The 12977-nt window shown below is 43.8% G+C and overlaps 21 non-coding genes across 21 annotated transcripts; 13 read left to right on the top strand and 8 right to left on the bottom strand.

Moving 5' to 3' along the window:
* The first annotated feature begins 56 nt into the window (after positions 1-56).
* trnat-agu (transfer RNA threonine (anticodon AGU)) lies at positions 57-130 on the top strand. The gene has a single exon. It is a non-coding gene; the product is annotated as a tRNA-Thr (tRNA).
* Positions 131-284: 154 nt separating this feature from the next.
* On the top strand, positions 285-366 carry trnal-aag (transfer RNA leucine (anticodon AAG)). The gene has a single exon. It is a non-coding gene; the product is annotated as a tRNA-Leu (tRNA).
* Positions 367-852: 486 nt separating this feature from the next.
* Positions 853-926, bottom strand: trnat-ugu (transfer RNA threonine (anticodon UGU)). The gene has a single exon. It is a non-coding gene; the product is annotated as a tRNA-Thr (tRNA).
* Positions 927-1867: 941 nt separating this feature from the next.
* On the top strand, positions 1868-1949 carry trnal-uag (transfer RNA leucine (anticodon UAG)). Its single transcript has one exon. It is a non-coding gene; the product is annotated as a tRNA-Leu (tRNA).
* Positions 1950-2643: 694 nt separating this feature from the next.
* On the top strand, positions 2644-2717 carry trnas-aga (transfer RNA serine (anticodon AGA)). The gene has a single exon. It is a non-coding gene; the product is annotated as a tRNA-Ser (tRNA).
* Positions 2718-4633: 1916 nt separating this feature from the next.
* On the top strand, positions 4634-4707 carry trnat-agu (transfer RNA threonine (anticodon AGU)). The gene has a single exon. It is a non-coding gene; the product is annotated as a tRNA-Thr (tRNA).
* A 238-nt stretch (positions 4708-4945) lies between these two features.
* On the bottom strand, positions 4946-5019 carry trnat-cgu (transfer RNA threonine (anticodon CGU)). Its single transcript has one exon. It is a non-coding gene; the product is annotated as a tRNA-Thr (tRNA).
* Positions 5020-5584: 565 nt separating this feature from the next.
* On the top strand, positions 5585-5666 carry trnal-uag (transfer RNA leucine (anticodon UAG)). Its single transcript has one exon. It is a non-coding gene; the product is annotated as a tRNA-Leu (tRNA).
* Positions 5667-6394: 728 nt separating this feature from the next.
* On the bottom strand, positions 6395-6468 carry trnat-ugu (transfer RNA threonine (anticodon UGU)). The gene has a single exon. It is a non-coding gene; the product is annotated as a tRNA-Thr (tRNA).
* A 338-nt stretch (positions 6469-6806) lies between these two features.
* trnal-aag (transfer RNA leucine (anticodon AAG)) lies at positions 6807-6888 on the top strand. Its single transcript has one exon. It is a non-coding gene; the product is annotated as a tRNA-Leu (tRNA).
* A 323-nt stretch (positions 6889-7211) lies between these two features.
* Positions 7212-7285, bottom strand: trnat-cgu (transfer RNA threonine (anticodon CGU)). Its single transcript has one exon. It is a non-coding gene; the product is annotated as a tRNA-Thr (tRNA).
* Positions 7286-7871: 586 nt separating this feature from the next.
* trnat-agu (transfer RNA threonine (anticodon AGU)) lies at positions 7872-7945 on the top strand. Its single transcript has one exon. It is a non-coding gene; the product is annotated as a tRNA-Thr (tRNA).
* A 153-nt stretch (positions 7946-8098) lies between these two features.
* Positions 8099-8180, top strand: trnal-uag (transfer RNA leucine (anticodon UAG)). The gene has a single exon. It is a non-coding gene; the product is annotated as a tRNA-Leu (tRNA).
* Positions 8181-8908: 728 nt separating this feature from the next.
* Positions 8909-8982, bottom strand: trnat-ugu (transfer RNA threonine (anticodon UGU)). The gene has a single exon. It is a non-coding gene; the product is annotated as a tRNA-Thr (tRNA).
* A 326-nt stretch (positions 8983-9308) lies between these two features.
* trnal-aag (transfer RNA leucine (anticodon AAG)) lies at positions 9309-9390 on the top strand. Its single transcript has one exon. It is a non-coding gene; the product is annotated as a tRNA-Leu (tRNA).
* Positions 9391-9711: 321 nt separating this feature from the next.
* On the bottom strand, positions 9712-9785 carry trnat-cgu (transfer RNA threonine (anticodon CGU)). The gene has a single exon. It is a non-coding gene; the product is annotated as a tRNA-Thr (tRNA).
* A 594-nt stretch (positions 9786-10379) lies between these two features.
* trnat-agu (transfer RNA threonine (anticodon AGU)) lies at positions 10380-10453 on the top strand. Its single transcript has one exon. It is a non-coding gene; the product is annotated as a tRNA-Thr (tRNA).
* Positions 10454-10691: 238 nt separating this feature from the next.
* trnat-ugu (transfer RNA threonine (anticodon UGU)) lies at positions 10692-10765 on the bottom strand. The gene has a single exon. It is a non-coding gene; the product is annotated as a tRNA-Thr (tRNA).
* Positions 10766-11326: 561 nt separating this feature from the next.
* Positions 11327-11400, top strand: trnat-agu (transfer RNA threonine (anticodon AGU)). Its single transcript has one exon. It is a non-coding gene; the product is annotated as a tRNA-Thr (tRNA).
* Positions 11401-11776: 376 nt separating this feature from the next.
* trnat-cgu (transfer RNA threonine (anticodon CGU)) lies at positions 11777-11850 on the bottom strand. The gene has a single exon. It is a non-coding gene; the product is annotated as a tRNA-Thr (tRNA).
* A 701-nt stretch (positions 11851-12551) lies between these two features.
* On the top strand, positions 12552-12633 carry trnal-uag (transfer RNA leucine (anticodon UAG)). The gene has a single exon. It is a non-coding gene; the product is annotated as a tRNA-Leu (tRNA).
* Positions 12634-12977: the final 344 nt, after the last annotated feature.

Here is a 12977-nt window from a genome sequence, read left to right as displayed (position 1 = left end):
TCTCTGAGAGTTTACCTTTAGACTGTGTGGCAGAAAATCAAGCCAGCAGCTTGAGTGGCGCTGTGGCTTAGTTGGTTAAAGTGCCTGTCTAGTAAACAGGAGATCCTGGGTTCGAATCCCAGCAGTGCCTGAGCTGACTGTGTCTTTATGCATCTTTTGCCTTTAATTGACTAAACTATTGCGTTGGGCATTTAGTAGCAAGCGTGGATCTCGTTGTCAATTTATCCTACGTGCTCACATGCCTACGGCGTTATTTTTCCCCAGGGCAAAAAGCTGCTTCTTGAGGTAGTGTGGCCGAGTGGTCTAAGGCGCTGGATTAAGGCTCCAGTCTCTCAGGAGGCGTGGGTTCGAATCCCACCACTGCCATTTGACACCAGGTGCCTATGGAAAGCACTTCTTATAATGAAATAGTACTGGTACTTTGGGTTCTTACTCCCACAAGGAGTTGACTTATCTGTAGTCTCCACCGCAGGTTGAACAGCGTGCAGCATCAAAAAATCATCTATGGCTAAAGCAACAACATCTTCTGACTATTTGTGTGAAATTACACAGTTGCTTCTTTATCCCATAATCCCAAAAAAAGCAGTATTACGTGCACTGAAAATGTTAAAAACGTGCCAACCTGACAGAGCAATAGAGCAGAGTGGTATAGTGGACCTTGTAGCATTTGATCTCAGTATTTGATCTTGCGAAACCGGGAGTGATAGAAGAACCATTTCAAGCATAAAACAACTCCCTTTTTGGCCTTTGCCAACATGACTGTAGCTTTACACATCTTTTGCCTTGAAATGACCAATAAAATTGTACTGGGCATTTAGAAGCAAGCTAATCATAAGTAGTGTTTATACACAGAGGCACTGCTGGGATTTGAACCCAGGATCTCCTGTTTACAAGACAGGCGCTTTAACCAGCTAAGCCACAGCGCCTCATTTAAAGGATTTCAAATCCCAGAGAATTGCCCATATGTAGATGGTGCGTGCAAAAACATCAAGTGATTAAGGCACTCCTGGAAGGAATACACGAGATCTCCAAGACATGCTTTTACCCGCTAGGCCCCAGTACCTACGCCGCACACAAAGAAGTCCAGCGATCAAGGAAGTCTTGTAACTTGATCTCAGGATTCACGGATGCGTTGGGCATTTTGTAGCCATCTGACACACAGCGCCTCATTTAAAGGATTTCAAATCCCAGAGAATTGCCCATATGTACCGTGAGCCAAAAACCCAATTATATTTCGATGGATGTTAGAGTTGCACCTTCTGCGACAAAACTTCATGGGACGCCATGTGGAAGTGCACCTTGGTAATGAATGCAAAGGCGTAATCCAACATGTCAGAATTGATTCCACATGAACTTTGTTACAGCTTGAAACTGCTAGCACTTGATCTCAATATCTGATCTTGCGAAAATGGCAGTGATAGAACAACCATTTCAAGCACAAAACAACTCCTTTTATGAACATTGTAGTGTCAAAGTAGATGGTGCGTGCAAAAACATCAAGTGATTAAGGCACTCCTGGAAGGAATACACGAGATCTCCAAGACATGCTTTTACCCGCTAGGCCCCAGTACCTACGCCGCACACAAAGAAGTCCAGCGATCAAGGAAGTCTTGTAACTTGATCTCAGGATTTCACGGATGATCCAGCCACAGAAAGGAGTGGCATCTTGCTTTTTGCAGACAGGAGATCCTGGGTTCAAATCCCAGCAGTGCCTGAGCTGACTGTGTCTTTATGCATCTTTTGCCTTTAATTGACTAAACTATTGCGTTGGGCATTTAGTAGCAAGCGTGGATCTCGTCGCCAATTTATCCTACGCGCTTACATGCCTACTGCGTTATTTTTCCCCGAGGCAAAAGCTGCGCCTTGAGGTAGTGTGGCCGAGTGGTCTAAGGCGCTGGATTTAGGCTCCAGTCTCTCAGGAGCCGTGGGTTCAAATCCCACCACTGCCATTTGACACCAGGTGCCTATGGAAGGCACTTCATATAATGATATAGGGTTCTTACCTCCTGCAGGTCATCAATGTTTACTCTTTGTACAATTATGCACAGATGATCAGCTCTTCTAGTTAAGACATCCTCCCTGCTGAGCTTCCTAGCTCGTAACCTGCACGAATGCAACAGAAAAACAAGTGCAGGAAGTGTGGCTGAGTGGTCCAAAGCGCTGGCTTAAGGCTCCAGTCTCTCAGGACAAGTGGAATCCCACCACTGCCATCTGACAACTACAGGCTATCGATTCTATATCTCAAATGAATGACTTTGTTTGAGACAGGAGTTGACTTATCTTGACTGATCTTGCGAAAATGGCAGTGATAGAACATCCATTTCAAGCACAAAACAACTCCTTTTATGAACATTGTAGTGTCAAAGTAGATGGTGCGTGCAAAAACATCAAGTGATTAAGGCACTCCTGGAAGGAATACACGAGATCTCCAAGACATGCTTTTACCCGCTAGGCCCCAGTACCTACGCCGCACACAAAGAAGTCCAGCGATCAAGGAAGTCTTGTAACTTGATCTCAGGATTTCACGGATGATCCAGCCACAGAATGGAGTGGCATCTTGCTTTTTGCAGACATTGTTTTGTGATCTTCTCTGAGAGTTTACCTTTAGACTGTGTGGCTGAAAATGAAGCCAGAGTCTTGAGTGGCGCTGTGGCTTAGTTGGTTAAAGTGCCTGTCTAGAAAACAGGAGATCCTGGGTTCGAATCCCAGCAGTGCCTGAACTGACTGTGTCTTTATGCATCTTTTGCCTTTAATTGACTGAACTTTTGCGTTGGGCATTTAGTAGCAAGCGTGGATCTCGTTGTTGTTAGAAGAACCATTTCAAGCATAAAACAACTCCCTTTTTGGCCTTTGCCAACATGACTGTAGCTTTACACATCTTTTACCTTGAAATGACCAATAAAATTGTACTGGGCATTTAGAAGCAAGCTAGTCATAAGTAGTGTTTATACACAGAGGCACTGCTAAGATTTGAACCCAGGATCTCCTGTTTACAAGACAGGCGCTTTAACCAGCTAAGCCAAAGCGCCTCATTTAAACGATTTCAAATCCCAGAGAATTGCCCATATGTACCGTGAGCCAAAAACGGATGGATGTTAGAGTTGCACATTCTGCGACAAAACTTCATGGGACGCCATGTGGAAGTGCACCTTGGTAATGTATGCAAAGGCGTAATCCAACATATCAGAATTGATTACACATGAACTTTGTTACAGCTTGAAACTGCTAGCACTTGATCTCAATATCTGATCTTGCGAAAATGGCAGTGATAGAAGAACGATTTCAAGCACAAAACAACTCCTTTTATGAACATTGTAGTGTCAAAGTAGATGGTGCGTGCAAAAACATCAAGTGATTAAGGCACTCCTGGAAGGAATACACGAGATCTCCAAGACATGCTTTTACCCGCTAGGCCCCAGTACCTACGCCGCACACAAAGAAGTCCAGCGATCAAGGAAGTCTTGTAACTTGATCTCAGGATTTCACGGATGCGTTGGGCATTTAGTAGCAAGCGTGGATCTCGTTGTCAATTTATCCTACGCGCTTACATGCCTACGGCGTTATTTTTCCCCGGGGCAAAAAGCTGCGCCTTGAGGTAGTGTGGCCGAGTGGTCTAAGGCGCTGGATTTAAAACTTCATGGGACGCCATGTGGAAGTGCACCTTGGTAATGTATGCAAAGGCGTAATCCAACATGTCAGAATTGATTCCACATGAACTTTGTTACAGCTTGAAACTGCTAGCACTTGATCTCAATATCTGATCTTGCGAAAATGGCAGTGATAGAACAACCATTTCAAGCACAAAACAACTCCTTTTATGAACATTGTAGTGTCAAAGTAGATGGTGCGTGCAAAAACATCAAGTGATTAAGGCACTCCTGGAAGGAATACACGAGATCTCCAAGACATGCTTTTACCCGCTAGGCCCCAGTACCTACGCCGCACACAAAGAAGTCCAGCGATCAAGGAAGTCTTGTAACTTGATCTCAGGATTTCACGGATGCGTTGGGCATTTTGTAGCCATCTGACACACAGCGCCTCATTTAAAGGATTTCAAATCCCAGAGAATTGCCCATATGTACCGTGAGCCAAAAACCCAATTATATTTCGATGGATGTTAGAGTTGCACCTTCTGCGACAAAACTTCATGGGACGCCATGTGGAAGTGCACCTTGGTAATGTATGCAAAGGCGTAATCCAACATGTCAGAATTGATTCCACATGAACTTTGTTACAGCTTGAAACTGCTAGCACTTGATCTCAATATCTGATCTTGCGAAAATGGCAGTGATAGAACAACCATTTCAAGCACAAAACAACTCCTTTTATGAACATTGTAGTGTCAAAGTAGATGGTGCGTGCAAAAACATCAAGTGATTAAGGCACTCCTGGAAGGAATACACGAGATCTCCAAGACATGCTTTTACCCGCTAGGCCACAGTACCTACGCCGCACACAAAGAAGTCCAGCGATCAAGGAAGTCTTGTAACTTGATCTCAGGATATCACGGATTCAAGGATGATCCAGCCACAGAATGGATTGGCATCTTGCTTTTTGCAGACATTGTTTTGTGATCTTCTCTGAGAGTTTACCTTTAGACTGTGTGGCTGAAAATGAAGCCATCAGCTTGAGTGGCGCTGTGGCTTAGTTGGTTAAAGTGCCTGTCTAGTAAACAGGAGATCCTGGGTTCGAATCCCAGCAGTGCCTGAGCTGACTGTGTCTTTATGCATCTTTTGCATTTAATTGACTGAACTTTTGCGTTGGGCATTTAGTAGCAAGCGTGGATCTCGTTGTTGTTAGAAGAACCATTTCAAGCATAAAACAACTCCCTTTTTGGCCTTTGCCAACATGACTGTAGCTTTACACATCTTTTGCTTTGAAATGACTAATAAAATTGTACTGGGCATTTAGAAGCAAGCTAGTCATAAGTAGTGTTTATACACAGAGGCACTGCTGGGAAATGAACCCAGGATCTCCTGTTTACGAGAAAGGCACTTTAACCAGCTAAGCCACAGCGCCTCATTTAAACGATTTCAAATCCCAGAGAATTGCCCATATGTTCCGAGAGCCAAAAACGGATGGATGTTAGAGTTGCACCTTCTGCGACAAAACTTCATGGGACGCCGTGTGGAAGTGCACCTTGGTAATGTATGCAAAGGCGTAATCCAACATATCAGAATTGATTCCACATGAACTTTGTTACAGCTTGAAACTGCTAGCACTTGATCTCAATATCTGATCTTGCGAAAATGGCAGTGATAGAAGAACCATTTCAAGCACAAAACAACTCCTTTTATGAACATTGTAGTGTCAAAGTAGATGGTGCGTGCAAAAACATCAAGTGATTAAGGCACTCCTGGAAGGAATACACGAGATCTCCAAGACATGCTTTTACCCGCTAGGCCCCAGTACCTACGCCGCACACAAAGAAGTCCAGCGATCAAGGAAGTCTTGTAACTTGATCTCAGGATTTCACGGATGCGTTGGGCATTTAGTAGCAAGCGTGTATCTCGTTGTCAATTTATCCTACGCGCTTACATGCCTACGGCGTTATTTTTCCCCGGGGCAAAAAGCTGAGCCTTGAGGTAGTGTGGCCGAGTGGTCTAAGGCGCTGGATTTAGGCTCCAGTCTCTCAGGAGGCGTGGGTTCAAATCCCACCACTGCCATTTGACACCAGGTGCATATGGAAAGCACTTCTTATAATGATATAGGGTTCTTACCTCTTGCAGGTCATCAATGTTTACTCTTTGTACAATTATGCACAGATGATCAGCTCTTCTAGTTAAGACATCCTCCCTGCTGAGCTTCCTAGCTCGTAACCTGCACGAATGCAACAGAAAAACAAGTGCAGGAAGTGTGGCTGAGTGGTCCAAAGCGCTGGCTTAAGGCTCCAGTCTCTCAGGACAAGTGGAATCCCACCACTGCCATCTGACAACTACAGGCTATCGATTCCATATCTCAAATGAATGACTTTGTTTGAGACAGGAGTTGACTTATCTGTAGTTTCCACCGCTGGTTGAACAGCGTGAAGCATCAAAAAATCATCTATGGCTAAAGCAACAACATCTTCTGACTTTTTGTGTGAAATTACACAGTTGCTTCTTTATCCCATAATCCCAAAAAAAGCAGTATTACGTGCACTGAAAATGTTGAAACGTGCCAACCTGACAGAGCAATAGAGCAGAGTGGTATAGTGGACCTTGTAGCATTTGATCTCAATATTTGATCTTGCGAAACCGGGAGTGATAGAAGAACCATTTCAAGCATAAAACAACTCCCTTTTTGGCCGTTGCCAACATGACTGTAGCTTTACACATCTTTTGCCTTGAAATGACCAATAAAGTTGTACTGGGCATTTAGAAGCAAGCTAGTCATAAGTAGTGTTTATACACAGAGGCACTGCTGGGATTTGAACCCAGGATCTCCTGTTTACAAGACAGGCGCTTTAACCAGCTAAACCACAGCGCCTCATTTAAAGGATTTCAAATCCCAGAGAATTGCCCATATGTACCGTGAGTCAAAAACCCAATTATATTTCGATGGCTGTTAGAGTTGCACCTTCTGCGACAAAACTTCATGGGACGCCGTGTGGAAGTGCACCTTGGTAATGTATGCAAAGGCGTAATCCAACATGTCAGAATTGATTCCACATGAGCTGACTGTGTCTTTATTCATCTTTTGCTTTTAATTGACTAAACTATTGCGTTGGGCATTTAGTAGCAAGCGTGGATCTCGTTGTCAATTTATCCTACGTGCTCACATGCCTACGGCGTTATTTTTCCCCGGGGCAAAAAGCTGCTTCTTGAGGTAGTGTGGCCAAGTGGTCCAAGGCGCTGGATTAAGGCTCCAGTCTCTCAGGAGGCGTGGATTCGAATCCCACCACTGCCATTTGACAACTAAAGGCTATTGATTCCATATCTCAAATGAATGACTTTGTTTAAGACAGGAGTTGACTCATCTGTAGTCTCCACCGCAGGTTGAACAGTGTGCAGCATTAAAAAAAAAAAAAAAATCTATGGCTAAAGAAACAGCATCTTCTGACTTTTTGTGTGAAATTACACAGTTGCTTCTTCATGCCATAATCGGAGAAAAAGAAGTATTATGTACACTGAAAATGTTGAAAGGCAGACACATCTTTTGCCTTGAAATGACCAATGAAATTGTATTGGGCATTCAGAAGAAAGCTAGTCATAAGTGGTGTTTATAGACAGAGGCACTGCTGGGATTTGAACCCAGGATCTCCTGTTTACGAGACTGGCACTTTAACCAGCTAAGCCACAGCGCCTCATTTAAAGGATTTCAAATCCCAGAGAATTGCCCATATGTACCGTGAGCCAAAAACCCAATTATATTTCGATGGATGTTAGAGTTGCACCTTCTGCGACAAAACTTCATGGGACGCCATGTGGAAGTGCACCTTGGTAATGTATGCAAAGGCGTAATCCAACATATCAGAATTGATTCCACATGAACTTTGTTACAGCTTGAAACTGCTAGCACTTGATCTCAATATCTGATCTTGCGAAAATGGCAGTGATAGAAGAACCATTTCAAGCACAAAACAACTCCTTTTATGAACATTGTAGTGTCAAAGTAGATGGTGCCTGCAAAAACATCAAGTGATTAAGGCACTCCTGGAAGGAATACACGAGATCTCCAAGACATGCTTTTACCCGCTAGGCCCCAGTACCTACGCCGCACACAAAGAAGTCCAGCGATCAAGGAAGTCTTGTAACTTGATCTCAGGATTTCACGGATGATCCAGCCACAGAATGGAGTGGCATCTTGCTTTTTGCAGACATTGTTTTGTGATCTTCTCTGAGAGTTTACCTTTAGACTGTGTGGCTGAAAATGAAGCCAGAGTCTTGAGTGGCGCTGTGGCTTAGTTGGTTAAAGTGCCTGTCTAGTAAAAAGGAGATCCTGGGTTCAAATCCCAGCAGTGCCTGAGCTGACTGTGTCTTTATGCATCTTTTGCCTTTAATTGACTAAACTATTGCGTTGGGCATTTAGTAGCAAGCGTGGATCTCGTTGTCAATTTATCCTACGCGCTTACATGCCTACTGCGTTATTTTTCCCCGAGGCAAAAGCTGCGCCTTGAGGTAGTGTGGCCGAGTGGTCTAAGGCGCGGGATTTAGGCTCCAGTCTCTCAGGAGGCGTGGGTTCAAATCCCACAACTGCCATTTGACACCAGGTGCCTATGGAAAGCACTTCATATAATGATATAGGGTTCTTACCTCTTGCAGGTCATCAATGTTTACTCTTTGTACAATTATGCACAGATGATCAGCTCTTCTAGTTAAGACATCCTCCCTGCTGAGCTTCCTAGCTCGTAACCTGCACGAATGCAACAGAAAAACAAGTGCAGGAAGTGTGGCTGAGTGGTCCAAAGCGCTGGCTTAAGGCTCCAGTCTCTCAGGACAAGTGGAATCCCACCACTGCCATCTGACAACTACAGGCTATCGATTCCATATCTCAAATGAATGACTTTGTTTGAGACAGGAGTTGACTTATCTGTAGTCTCCACCGCTGGTTGAACAGTGTGAAGCATCAAAAAATCATCTATGGCTAAAGCAACAACATCTTCTGACTTTTTGTGTGAAATTACACAGTTGCTTCTTTATCCCATAATCCCAAAAAAAGCAGTATTACGTGCACTGAAAATGTTGAAACGTGCCAACCTGACAGAGCAATAGAGCAGAGTGGTATAGTGGACCTTGTAGCATTTGATCTCAATATTTGATCTTGCGAAACCGGGAGTGATAGAAGAACCATTTCAAGCATAAAACAACTCCCTTTTTGGCCTTTGCCAACATGACTGTAGCTTTACACATCTTTTGCCTTGAAATGAACAATAAAATTGTACTGGGCATTTAGAAGCAAGCTAGTCATAAGTAGTGTTTATACACAGAGGCACTGCTGGGATTTGAACCCAGGATCTCCTGTTTACAAGACAGGCACTTTAACCAGCTAAGCCACAGCGCCTCATTTAAATGATTTCAAATCCCAGAGAATTGCCCATATGTACCGTGAGCCAAAAACGGATGGATGTTAGAGTTGCACCTTCTGCAACAAAACTTCATGGGACGCCGTGTGGAAGTGCACCTTGGTAATGTATGCAAAGGCGTAATCCAACATGTCAGAATTGATTCCACATGAGCTGACTGTGTCTTTATACATCTTTTGCTTTTAATTGACTAAACTATTGCGTTGGGCATTTAGTAGCAAGCGTGGATCTCGTTGTCAATTTATCCTACGTGCTCACATGCCTACGGCGTTATTTTTCCCCGGGGCAAAAAGCTGCTTCTTGAGGTAGTGTGGCCGAGTGGTCCAAGGCGCTGGATTAAGGCTCCAGTCTCTCAGGAGGCGTGGGTTCGAATCCCACCACTGCCATTTGACAACTAAAGGCTGTTGATTCCATATCTCAAATGAATGAATTTGTTTAAGACAGGAGTTGACTCATCTGTAGTCTCCACTACAAGTTGAACAGTGTGAAGCATTAAAAAAAAAAAAAATCTAAGGCTAAAGAAACAGCATCTTCTGACTTCTTGTGTGAAATTACACAGTTGCTTCTTCATGCCATAATCGGAGAAAAAGAAGTATTATGTGCACTGAAAATGTTGAAAGACAGACACATCTTTTGCCTTGAAATGACCAATGAAATTGTATTGGGCATTCAGAAGAAAGCTAGTCATAAGTGGTGTTTATAGACAGAGGCACTGCTGGGATTTGAACCCAGGATCTCCTGTTTACGAGACAGGCACTTTAACCAGCTAAGCCACAGCGCCTCATTTAAAGGATTTCAAATCCCAGAGAATTGCCCATATGTACCGTGAGCCAAAAACCCAATTATATTTCGATGGATGTTAGAGTTGCACCTTCTGCGACAAATCTTCATGGGACGCCATGTGGAAGTGCACCTTGGTAATGTATGCAAAGGCGTAATCCAACATGTCAGAATTGATTCCACATGAACTTTGTTACAGCTTGAAACTGCTAGCACTTGATCTCAATATCTGATCTTGCGAAAATGGCAGTGATAGAACAACCATTTCAAGCACAAAACAACTCCTTTTATGAACATTGTAGTGTCAAAGTAGATGGTGCGTGCAAAAACATCAAGTGATTAAGGCACTCCTGGAAGGAATACACGAGATCTCCAAGACATACTTTTACCCGCTAGGCCCCAGTACCTACGCCGCACACAAAGAAGTCCAGCGATCAAGGAAGTCTTGTAACTTGATCTCAGGATTTCACGGTTTCACGGATGATCCAGCCACAGAATGGATTGGCATCTTGCTTTTTGCAGACATTGTTTTGTGATCTTCTCTGAGAGTTTACCTTTAGACTGTGTGGCTGAAAATGAAGCCAGCAGCTTCAGTGGCGCTGTGGTTTAGTTGGTTAAAGTGCCTGTCTAGTAAACAGGAGATCCTGGGTTTGAATCCCAGCAGTGCCTGAGCTGACTGTGTCTTTATGCATCTTTTGCCTTTAATTGACTGAACTTTTGCGTTGGGCATTTAGTAGCAAGCGTGGATCTCGTTGTTGTTAGAAGAACCATTTCAAGCATAAAACAACTCCCTTTTTGGCCTTTGCCAACATGACTGTAGCTTTACACATCTTTTGCCTTGAAATGACCAATAAAATTGTACTGGGCATTTAGAAGCAAGCTAGTCATAAGTAGTGTTTATACACAGAGGCACTGCTAGGATTTGAACCCAGAATCTCCTGTTTACAAGACAGGCGCTTTAACCAGCTAAGCCACAGCGCCTCATTTAAAGGATTGCAAATCCCAGAGAATTGCCCATATGTACCGAGAGCCAAAAACGGATGGATGTTAGAGTTGCACCTTCTGCGACAAAACCTCATGGGACGCCGTGTGGAAGTGCACCTTGGTAATGTATGCAACATATCAGAATTGATTCCACATGAACTTTGTTACAGCTTGAAACTGCTAGCACTTGATCTCAATATCTGATCTTGCGAAAATGGCAGTGATAGAAGAACCATTTCAAGCACAAAACAACTCCTTTTATGAACATTGTAGTGTCAAAGTAGATCGTGCGTGCAAAAACATCAAGTGATTAAGGCACTCCTGGAAGGAATACACGAGATCTCCAAGACATGCTTTTACCCGCTAGGCCCCAGTACCTACGCCGCACACAAAGAAGTCCAGCGATCAAGGAAGTCTTGTAACTTGATCTCAGGATTTCACGGATGATCCAGCCACAGAATGGAGTGGCATCTTGCTTTTTGCAGACATTGTTTTGTGATCTTCTCTGAGAGTTTACCTTTAGACTGTGTGGCTGAAAATGAAGCCAGAGTCTTGAGTGGCGCTGTGGCTTAGTTGGTTAAAGTGCCTGTCTAGTAAACAGGAGATCCTGGGTTCAAATCCCAGCAGTGCCTGAGCTGACTGTGTCTTTACCCGCTAGGCCCCAGTACCTATGCCGCAGGTACTGCCATTTGACAACTAAAGGCTATTGATTCCATATCTCAAATGAATGACTTTGTTTAAGACAGGAGTTGACTCATCTGTAGTCTCCACCGCAGGTTGAACAGTGTGCAGCATTAAAAAAAAAAAAATCTATGGCTAAAGAAACAGCATCTTCTGACTTTTTGTGTGAAATTACACAGTTGCTTCTTCATGCCATAATCGGAGAAAAAGAAGTATTATGTGCACTGAAAATGTTGAAAGGCAGACACATCTTTTGCCTTGAAATGACCAATGAAATTGTATTTGGCATTCAGAAGAAAGCTAGTCATAAGTGGTGTTTATAGACAGAGGCACTGCTGGGATTTGAACCCAGGATCTCCTGTTTACGAGACAGGCACTTTAACCAGCTAAGCCACAGCGCCTCATTTAAAGGATTTCAAATCCCAGAGAATTGCCCATATGTACCGTGAGCCAAAAACCCAATTATATTTCGATGGATGTTAGAGTTGCACCTTCTGCGACAAAACTTCATGGGACGCCATGTGGAAGTGCACCTTGGTAATGTATGCAAAGGCGTAATCCAACATGTCAGAATTGATTCCACATGAACTTTGTTACAGCTTGAAACTGCTAGCACTTGATCTCAATGTCTGATCTTGCGAAAATGGCAGTGATAGAACAACCATTTCAAGCACAAAACAACTCCTTTTATGAACATTGTAGTGTCAAAGTAGATGGTGCGTGCAAAAACATCAAGTGATTAAGGCACTCCTGGAAGGAATACACGAGATCTCCAAGACATGCTTTTACCCGCTAGGCCCCAGTACCTACGCCGCACACAAAGAAGTCCAGCGATCAAGGAAGTCTTGTAACTTGATCTCAGGATTTCACGGATGATCCAGCCACAGAATGGAGTGGCATCTTGCTTTTTGCAGACAGGAGATCCTGGGTTCAAATCCCAGCAGTGCCTGAGCTGTCTGTGTCTTTATGCATCTTTTGCCTTTAATTGACTAAACTATTGCGTTGGGCATTTAGTAGCAAGCGTGGATCTCGTTGTCAATTTATCCTGCGCGCTTACATGCCTACTGCGTTATTTTTCCCCGAGGCAAAAGCTGCGCCTTGAGGTAGTGTGGCCGAGTGGTCTAAGGCGCTGGATTTAGGCTCCAGTCTCTCAGGAGGCGTGGGTTCAAATCCCACCACTGCCATTTGACACCAGGTGCATATGGAAAGCACTTCTTATAATGATAAAGGGTTCTTACCTCTTGCAGGTCATCAATGTTTACTCTTTGTACAATTATGCACAGATGATCAGCTCTTCTAGTTAAGACATCCTCCCTGCTGAGCTTCCTAGCTCGTAACCTGCACGAATGCAACAGAAAAACAAGTGCAGGAAGTGTGGCTGAGTGGTCCAAAGCGCTGGCTTAAGGCTCCAGTCTCTCAGGACAAGTGGAATCCCACCACTGCCATCTGACAACTAGAGGCTATCGATTCCATATCTCAAATGAATGACTTTGTTTGAGACAGGAGTTGACTTATTTGTAGTCTCCAC

The sequence above is a fragment of the Channa argus genome, chromosome 10 (assembly GCF_033026475.1).
Source record: "Channa argus isolate prfri chromosome 10, Channa argus male v1.0, whole genome shotgun sequence".
In the NCBI taxonomy this organism is placed as follows: Eukaryota; Metazoa; Chordata; class Actinopteri; order Anabantiformes; family Channidae; genus Channa; species Channa argus.
The sequence above is the reverse complement of the archived record's forward strand: the minus strand, read 5'-3'. Positions and strand labels throughout refer to the sequence as shown.